Source organism: Macaca nemestrina, chromosome 10 (genome assembly GCF_043159975.1).
Source record: "Macaca nemestrina isolate mMacNem1 chromosome 10, mMacNem.hap1, whole genome shotgun sequence".
NCBI lineage: Eukaryota > Metazoa > Chordata > Mammalia > Primates > Cercopithecidae > Macaca > Macaca nemestrina.
The window spans coordinates 86,429,348-86,440,069 of record NC_092134.1 but is presented as its reverse complement, the minus strand read 5'-3'; the positions used below and the strand labels follow the sequence as shown (position 1 = coordinate 86,440,069).

General features: G+C 39.0%; 1 pseudogene; it reads right to left on the bottom strand.

The window, feature by feature from the left end:
* Positions 1-501: 501 nt before the first annotated feature.
* Positions 502-9,799, bottom strand: LOC139356487 (interferon-induced transmembrane protein 3 pseudogene; annotated as a pseudogene).
* Positions 9,800-10,722: the final 923 nt, after the last annotated feature.

Genomic DNA, 10,722 nt, shown 5'->3' with positions numbered 1-10,722 from the left:
AGCACTTTGGGAGGCTGAGGCAGGCGGATCATGAGGTCAAGAGATCGAGACCATCCTAGCCAACAAGGTGAAATCCCGTCTCTACTAAAAATACAAAAATTAGCCAGGCGTGGTGACGTGCGCTTGCAGTCCCAGCAACTCGGGAGGCTGAGGCAGGAGAAGTGCTTGAACCCGGGAGGCAAAGATTACAGTGAGCCGAGATTGTGCCACTGCACTCCAGCCTGGTGACAGAGCGAGACTCCATCTCAAAAAGATACATATATGCATATACATGTGTTCAGATATATTTTCAATCTATTTTTCTTATTTGCTAATCCATAGAACAGAGCTCACACTATACACACCTCTTCACTCATTTTTTTAACTTATTACCAAATACTGAGAATCATTTCATATACGTATATTACCTTACCCTTTTTAGGGACCAGTATTTACACTGATGGATTTAACTGTATTTTATTTCACCAATCCCTACTGATAGGAATTGGTCATTTAGTTTGTTGCCATTACAAATAATGCTTTAATTAATGAGTTTGGTGTCCATGTCCATAGATCTAGGTCAACTTCCATCACTATATTCCTATAGTAAGTTTCATACAATGGGCTTGCTCCTTCAAAGGATATATGCAATTAAGATTTTTATCCCAAAGTACCAGCTAGTATATTAAAGAAAGTTAATTTTTTTTTTTTCACCAGGAACACATGCACTTTATTGAATGACATTGTAGAAAATTGTGTGAGGATAAAGGGCTGATACAGGACTGGGTTCTGGGGGCAGGGCAAGGAATGGAAGGTGGAGTACATGGGAGACACGTTGTGGACAGAGCTCCTGGCCTGGATGCTGCCTCCTGTTCTATCGATAGACTTGGAAGATCAGCACTGAGATGAAGATGAGCAGAATGGTCAGGAGGATGCCCAGAGCCAGGGCTCAGATGTTCAGGCACTTGGCAGTGGAGACACAGGCCTGGGCCCCAGTCAGGTCGCCAACCACCTTCCTGTCCATAGACTTCCTGTCCTAGACTTCACGGAGTGCTATGAAGTCCAGGCAGCAGGAGCTCATGAAGAGATGTTGAATAGGGACCAGATGACGTGGTCAGGCACGGAGGTCTCACTGCAGATGTGGATCACGGTGAACATCGGAGAAACAGGGTTGTGGGGCGCCCCCAACACAGCCACCTCATGCTTCTCCTTGAGCGTCTCATAGTTGGTGGGGTGGCCAGTGTTGGTGGGAGTGAAGAGGGTTTGGACAGTGTGGTTCACGGTATCCAGGGAAAACCAGCTGTGTTTGGGTTGCTGGGATGGTTCTCCAAAAAAAAAAAAAAAAAAGATTTTTATAGATAAGAACAAATTACTCTCCAGGAAAGCATTCAAAGTTACACTTCCACCAAAAGGGTATAAGAGTGTTTTTTCCTCCGTACTTTTGCCAGTACTCACCATTCAACTTCTTTCTTTCTTCTTTTTTTTTTTTTTGCCAATTTGATAGATATATTATGTTTTGGTATTCATTTCCTTTATTATAATCATCTTTTACATCTTTCTTCCCCATTTGTACTTTTGCTCTGTAAGATGGATGATCTTATCTTTTGCCAATTTTTCTATTGATTTGCTCACCTTTCAGTTCATTTGAATGAGCTCTTTGTAAATCAAGAAAATTAACCTGTCCATCTGTCAAAAGTTTCTAATGATTGAAATAAATTATTTTCTTCCCTTTATCTTAACAGATAGACTTCTTAAGCCCTCTTATACAAAGAATTTCAGCCTGATTTCACTTTAAAATGAGATATAGGCAATAACAAAAGCCAAATTGTCACCTACTTTAAAGGATAAGTGAATAATAATAAGGCAGCATGATGTACCCAAGGGAAATTTGAGTGATCCTAGCTGGAAAAGAAACCAAATATTCATGCCTTTATACTCTGCACAAAACTTGCACACCAGAACTTTAAAAGATGACTCTTTGAAAGTAGTTCCTCAGTGTCTTTCATACTCCTTGATCTTCCAAATTTTAAGTGACGCTGTTGACAAACTTTAATTTTCATTTTAATCATCTTAGCCTCATTATGAAATAGTGTTATGCAAATATTTAAGTATAAATGATATCTACATATGCTAGAAGACAAGTCATAGTTCAGCAAGAGAAGCATGATATAAAAAGGCCATTATGATGAGAGTCAGTGGACTTGGATTCCAGATGTGCCCCCGTCACTCCTTTGCCATGTAACCTTGGGTTACATGGGTAACTCCCTCAAGTTTCTGTGGTTCTATTTTCTCATCTATAAATTGTAAATAATAATAACTTGTATTCCTAGCCAATACCTTGTTTTGCTAATTAAAAGAACTCATGAATTATTTTGCAAACTATGCAACACTCTCGATTACTGTAATCATTGGGAAGTAACATATCTGTAGATTACTTTCAGCAATGTCTTATTGCCATTCTCCAAGTTGTGAAAGGTTCTGGTACTGATTACAAAATCTATTTTGAAAATTTCCCATGGTGAATATAAACAAAGTCTTAATTTCATTTTTTATTTCCTTCACATTTAAATAATTAATGGCATATTTTGATTAAACATGTTAGCTTCTTATTTCATCATGTCCAATATATGTCTTCAAATATAGAGGTGATTAGAGTTGGAATCATCAACAAATCCAAGGCAATCCTTACAAAAATAATTTATCTGTTATGGGAGACAAAATATTTAAGCTATATAATGTAAGACCTAAAAGAATGCTATTAAATTATTGCATAAGTGTTTCTAAGATGTTTCTATCCTAATTTCTAAACATTTAGGGAAAGCTATTCTGTCTTTCAAAAAAGGAATCATTTCAGCCTGGGCAGCATGGCAAAATCCCATCTCTATGACAAACACAAAAATTAGCTGGGCACGGTGGTGCACTCCTGTAGTCCCAGCTACTTGGGAAGCTGAGATGGGAGGATCACTTGAGCCTGGAGGTTGAGGCTGCATTGAGCCGAGATCACGCCACTGCACTCCAGCCTGGGTGACAGGGTGAGTGAGGCCCTGTCAGGAGAAAAAAAAAAAAAAAAAAACCAAAAAACAAACAAAAAAGATATAATTTAAATACTTAAAGTTTACAAGGCTTAGGTAGTCCCAAAATATACATCACTTCCAGAGATGTTTACATTGAAGCTAAGAGATGTGAGCCATTTTAGTGATTTGAAACTTTATTCAGAATAACTTCTTGTCATTGAAAAGGACATTATTAGTTAAGTGCAAATGGTCGACATTTTTGAAATTGCATATGAACAGTTCAAATAATCTGAGAAGCGGCCCTCATTCTGGAGTTTCACATAGCATACAAACTCAGGTTACTATTTCTTAAAAAATTTTCCTTAAAAAGATGATGAGTTGGGATAATTGTACCAGACATGGTAAACAGGACATACTGTTCAATAGGTAGCAATGCCTCCAAAAGATGTCTGTTCTTTCCTCTTTTACACACACATGCATACAAACACACACACACTTACTCATATTTCCATTTGGTGCCTGCTTCCTGAATAGAACCTCAAACATGAGAAGACAGAGGGAGTTTCTGAGATGCTGGTAGGTTATTTTCTTAGGAGCCATTGCTTCTTGGTCTCTTTTTTTCCCAGATCAGATCTGCCCTTCTTAGCCTTTGTTTTGCTTGGCCTCTTCTCATGATGGCAGTAGTAGACTTCGATCTTTCCAGAATAAGTATACAACTGGACATTATTAGGCAAGTAATCTGATTTTGGTCTCGCCTTATGCATGACCGCTTTTGACTTCCTAACTTTCAGTAGCCTGGCTCATGTTTTTAGAGTATTAATTATTTTCTTAGAAGATTCTATATGTTCCTGGCTTTCAGATTAGCTCTATCCACTATCAGTACCTGACATTAACAGGAGTATCTAAACTCTATGATGCCTCATTGTATACAATGCTTTGTATGGATCCAGTGTGTATTTCACCATTATCTTAACTGCAGTTATTGTCACTGTGAATGTCATTATAACATATAAAGGTCTACACCATCTTTGCCTTGAGCCAAGACTCAGAAACCATGCCTCCTTTTCAAGTCCAAATGACCCCCTAGCTAAGCCTTCTGCATTTGCAAACCAGGATGCCACTTGTTTACCATCTTGAATAAACAGATGCTTTAACATCTGAAGAATTTCCAATAGACTGTATGTCCTTGTGCCTTTTGGACAATGTTTTTCAACTATTCTTGGATCTTTCTTACTTCTACCTCCTTTTCCCTCCTTGTTTTTTTCTTTAAGCATTAATCACTACCTGACATTATTTTATATATTTGTTTGTTTATTATCTGTCTCCCTAAATAGACTGTAAGTTTCATGAGTTCAAAGTCCTTGCCCTTCTTGTATCCCTCTGATACCTAGTACCAAGAATAGTGACATAATAGATGTTTACTCAATATTTGCTGAATGGATGAATGAATGATTTTTGTAACCTTGGACAAGTTACTTCTCTTTTTGAAGCTTCCCTCTTGTTGTTTGCGAAATGAGGATGTTAGACTAAATTAGATGATTTCTAAGAACCGCTTACATTTTATGGTTGGAATTCAGAATACAGGTAGCTAAGTCCAGTCAGGACAGTAATGGAGAGCAGCAGACAGTTGCAGAGAACAAGTGATCTGGGTGCTATCCTGCACTGGGGGAGGGTCAGGGAAAGGATCTCTAAGGAAAAGGGAATATACCATGTGCACATTCAAGAAAAGAGAAGTTCGGGCAGAGGGAACAGCAAATGCCAATGGGCTAAGACAGAAGTGTGTTTGGTGTGCTCAAGACAAGGCAAAGAGGAAGGTGTAGCTCAAGTACAGTGAAAAGGGGAGAGTTGGAAATAAGGTCAGGAAGGCAGCCAATGGCCAGATTATGTGGGATATATGTGTATGTGTGCTGGGTATGAAAGGGAATGTAGGTGTGATGTGGTATGGGTAGTGCATGTGTGGCAAAGTATTGCGTTTGTGTGGTGTATGTGCACATAGTATGTATATGTGTGTGGTATGGTATGTGTGTACATGGGTTTGATGTGAGAGGTATGTGTGTATATGCTATTGTGTGTGTGCTATGATGGCATGTGTATAGCATATTTTTCTGTGCTTGATGGAGAGGAGAGTATACATATGCAGCACGGTATTTATGTATGTATCTGTGTGGTGTGGCATGTGTATGGTATATAGTGTGTGTTTGATGTGGATAGGGAATAAAATATTAGATGATGTGTGTGTGTGGTATGCATTGAAGTTACTGCTCATGTTACAACAAAAGCTGATTAAAACTCATCCTACCAGGGTAATTGAAAAACCCAGCTTGAAAATAAAATAAGCATTCCATTTTTTGGTGCTTCCTTCTGAACAAGCTTCCAGGATTAAAAGACTCCCTTGCATGTGTTACTGCACATTAATGAGGAATTTTGCTTATCAGATAGCCTAGATTTTTAATAATGGATTGATGCTTTCTGAAAAAGAACATTGTTTTGCTTTTGCTACATCATCCTGATCATTGAAATCTAATCTTTTTCAACATTGTAAATATATAATGCAGCAAAGCACAGATTCTAAAATAAATCCATAATTTAAATAAGTACAGAGTTTTAAGATTCATTTGGTTATAGTTTTGATGTAAAATGTGGGTTTGAAAACCCAGGGATTCTTGACCTATATTATCTAGATTTTTATGCCCCTGGCATCTTGAACTGCCAAGAAATATATATATCAAAGTGTCAGGGACAGCAAAATATGTTGTCACTTTCAACTCTGTTTTATGCATTAATATTTGTACCTAAAATCTCTCTTCTCATTCGATCAATGGAATGGGATGATATACTGTCTCCATTCTGACCCACATAGAAAACACAACCAAGATTGAAATACTAATGATTTGCTTCACTGCTGATATTTCAGTTATCTCAGACGACAGTGAAAATGCCTCACGTCTTGACAAAAGATAGGACAGAATTTTCCTCTAATCATAATTGTAGTGGTTGCACGCAAAAAAAGAAAATATATCCAAAATACAATGAATAAACAGGGAAAGATGCAAAGGAAGTGAATCTCCCTTCTCTATTTAATACAGTTGACTAGTTTGTCCCTATGTGTACCAAAATATGTTTACCTACTGAATATCCTGAGCAAAACAAAACAAAACCTTCTTAGGTAAGATGAGTGTATTCACTGAAGTGGTCTTCAACTAGGGATCATTTCTAAAACATTCTACGTGCCTTTAAGTTGTTTCATACTTAAGAAACTGAATTCATTGGAGGTACTTAAAAGGATGAGGCTGTATAATGGTTGATCACTTCAGCTGGGCAAGCAGAAGATCATGATTTGAGTCCTGGCTTTGCTCTTTACTAGTTATAGAGCCTTGAGAAGGCTGCTTAATTTGTTCCTCACTAAGTGTCTGTTTACGATATAACAGGGAGGAAAAAATGAGGGAATAGGAGGTCCCTTGATCATATTTCCCCAGAGCAACAAGAATTTGGTAGCCATCCATGGACAAAAGTGCCTTTGTGGGAGCTGTGGACCCCAGTTTGCAAAACCCAAGCACAGCCTAAGACCAAAGATGGCTCCTTTGAAAGGGCAGACTCACACCTAGGTGGTACGCTCACCAACTATGGTCCTGTGACAGAATCAGATACATTCTGTTCCTCTGTGGACTCAGCTACAGCCCCATTTGGCTTTGGTCCTGCCACCAGAGCCATCTACCAGGGGATCTGGGAGGACTCACACCCACCTGTGCTTCAGGTGACAGGCCTGTGACCTGGCTGTGGATCCTGAAGCAGCTTGGGACCCAGCTCCAAGCTCTCTTGGCTGTGGTCTGAGAGCAGTCCTGCTCACACAGGAACCTGCTGGGAAACATGCCCATCCATGCCTTGAGAGGCCCACCTGTTTGCCTGCATTCCACAGCAGACCTTCAAAGAGCCCTAAAACTTGCTTCCAGGCCCTCTCAGCTGCAATCGGACTGCAGTCCTCCCATCCCAGGGATGTGCCAGAAGACATACCCATTTATGTCACTAGAGGCAGACTCACTGACCTAAGTAAATCTTAGGCCAGGTCTTGAAGCAGCCCTGTGACCCAGCTTCAGCACCACTCAGCTGCAGTCCCAGGGCAGTCCTTCCCAACAAAGGACCCAGGAGGAGGCACCTTCATCCGTGACCCAGGAGGCAGGCCTTGAGCTTGTGTGTGGACCCTGAAGCAGTCCTGTGACTCAGTTTTAGTCCCTCTCTTCTGCCCAGTGAACCAGTGGGAACCCTCCCTGAGACCCTGCGAGAATACCAATCCATGCATCTGGCAACAGGCCTGCCAGCTGTAGACCAAACTTTGAACCCTGAAGTGGACCCTTGTCCCAGAACCAGACCTACTGACCAAAGACTTAGAGACAGTTGATTTCACTCAAGGACCGGAGAGGATCCATTCTCACTTGAGCCTCTGGTAACAGGCCCACCAACTTCAGACCCCACACTGGAGCCAGCAGCAGTCACATTGCCCAACTCCAACCCCATTCAACTGCAATCCTGGTGGCAATTCCATCAGCCCATGGACCTAATAAGAGGTCCTTACCTGCTGAAATCAATCTATAAAGACTGGAAAAGGTGTTTGCTCCTTCAAATGCACAGACACCAATGCAAAGCTACACAGATCAAGAAGAATCAGGCAAACATGACACCAAAAGAAACTAATAAAGCTCCAGTAACCAACCCCCAAGAAATGGATATGTATGAATTGCCTGACAAATGATTCCAAATACTTCCTGACTGTATCTTTAAAAAACTCAACGAGATGCAAGAGAACAAAAACAGATGCAATCATGTAGACAATCCATAAACAAAATGAGAAGTTTAATAAAGAAATAAAAACCATAGAAAAGAACCAAACAAAAATCTTAGAGCTGAGGAATATAATGACAGACCTGAAAAAAAAAATTCAATAGAGAGCTTCAACAACAGAGTTGATCCTGCAGAAGAAAAAAATCAGCAAATCAAAAATAGATTATTGGAAATTAGCCAATTAGAGGAACAAAAACAAAAGAAGAAATTAAAAGAATTAAGAAAGCATAAAGAAGCCATGAGACACTATCAAGCAAATGAATTTACAAATTGTGGGAACAGAAGCAAAAGAGAGAAAGAGGCAAAACACTAATTTTAAGAAATTCATACACAAATCAATACATGTGATACACTATATTAACAAAAATAAAAATAACTGTATGATCATTTCAATAGAAGCAGAAATGCATTGACAAAATTCAACATCCTTTTATGATGAAAACTCTCCACTTATTAGGTATAGAAACAATTTACCTCAACATAATAGAGGTCATATATAGTAAACCCACAGCTAACATCATACCCAACTGTAAAACACTGAAAGCTTTACCTCTAAGATCAGGAACAAGGCAAGGATGGATACCCATTCTTGCCGATTCTATTCAGTATAGCAGTGGAAGTCCTAGCCAGAGCAGTTAGGCAAGAAAAAGAAATAAAATGCATCTAAATTGGAAAAGTAAAAGGTAAATTGTTTCTCTTTACAGATGACATGGTCTTGTACATAGCCAGTCCTAAATATTTGACCAACAAACTATTACAGCTAATAAATGAATTTAGTAAAGTTACAAGACACAAAATTAACATACAAAACTCAGCTGTGTTACTATACATGAATGACAAGCTTACATGAATAAAAAACTATTCATAAAAGAAACTTAGAAAACAATTCCATTTATAATAGCATCAAAAAATAAAATATTTAGAAATAAATTTAACCAAGGAGGTGAAAGATATGTACACAGAAAACTATAAGACATTGGTGAAAGAAATAAGGAAGACACAAACAAATGGAAAGATATCCCATGGTCATGGAATCAGAAAAATCATATTGCCAAAATTTCCATTTTATTTGAAGCAAGCTACAAGTTCAGTGTAATCCCTATCAAAATTCCCATGGCATTTTTCACTGAAAAAGAAAAAATCCTAAAATTTACTTGTAAACACAAAAGACCCTGAATAGTTACAACAATCTTGAACAGGAAGAACAAAGCTAGAGGATCATACTTCCTGACTTCAAATCATGTTACAAAGCTGTAGTAATCAAAAGAGTATGGTACTGGTGTAAAAATAGGCACATAGATAAACAGAACAGAATAGAGAGCCCAGAAATAAACTTTACTAGTCATTGCCCTAGTGGAAACTCTCTATGGCAGCTCTGACCCTACATTTCCACTTAGCATTGCCCTAGTTGGGGCTCTCTGTAGTTACTCCACCCCTGCAAAAAAATTTTATCAGGGACCCCAGGCTGTTTATGACATCCTTTGAAATCTAGGTAAAAGAAACCGTGCCCCCACAGTTCTTGCTGTGGGGCACTAAAAAATTAGCACCACATGAATGCCACCAAGATTTATGGCTTATACCTTGTAGAGTGGTGGGTTGAGCCACACCTGGTCCCACTTGAGCCATAGCTAAGACAGCTGAGGAGCACTGCACTGAAAAGTGGGAAGGAGACACCTAGGAGGCTCTGGGTAGAGAGCCCACAGAGGGTTCTCAGGATCATCCTTTGAAACTATTCTGCCCTCCTAGAGCTCTGGTCCTGTAACAGGAGACACAGCCTCAAGGATCTCTACATGACTTTGAGGTCATTCTCTTATTGTCTTGATGATCCTTTCTGTTCATACTTATCTCCTTAACAGTCTCTTGGTCACACACTTGGTTTGCTCTCCTGAATAGGCTTTTTTATTCTTCACATGGCCACGTTGAAATTTTTCAAAATTTTTCCGTTCTGCTTCTCCTTTATAGTCATACATTGCGTTTCTAAAAAGGGCATTGTCAGGCAATTGTGTCATCATCTGAACATCACAGAGTATACTTACACAAACCTATGTGATATAGCCTACTACACAGCTAGGCTACATGATGGACCCAAGGGAACACAATGGTAACTATTTGTGTATCTAAACATATCTAAATAGAAAAGAAGTAAGGTGAAAATAATGTATTATCATCTTACAGGACCACCAACAGCAAACTTAATCAACAAACGTTGTGTGTGTTCTGTCTGCTCCACCAAGTGGCCATTCCCCTGTCTCAAAATCCCTTGGGCCTTCCTATTCCCTGAGACAACAATATTTAAATTAGGTCAATTAATATTTCTACAATGGCCTCTAAGTGAAAGAAAAAGTCACAAGTCTCTTACTTTAAACCAAAAGCTAGGAATGATTAAGCTTACTGAGGAACCCATGTCAAAAGCTGAGATAGGCTGAAAGTTAGACCTCTTGTGCCAAATAGTTAACTAAGTTGTAAATGCGAAAGAAAAATTCTTGAAGCAAATTAAAAGTGCTACTTCAGTGAACATACAAATGATAAGAAAGCAAAACAGCCTTATTTCTGATATGGAAACTATTTTAGAGGTCTGGATAGATGATCAAACCAACCACAGCGTTCCCTCAAGCCAAAGCCTAATCCAGAGCAAGACCCTAAATTTCTTCAATTCTATGAAGACTGAAAAAAGGTGAGGAAGCTGCAGAAGAAAAGGTTGAAGCCAGCTGAGAGACTGGTTCATGAGGTTTAAGGAAAGAAGCCATTTCCATTACATAAAAGTGCAAGGTAGAGCAACAAGTGCTGATGTAGAAGCTGCAGAATGTTATTTAGAAGATCTTGCTAAGATAATGGATGAAGGCAGCTACACTAAACAAGATTTTCAATGTAGATAAAACAGCCTTCAATTGGA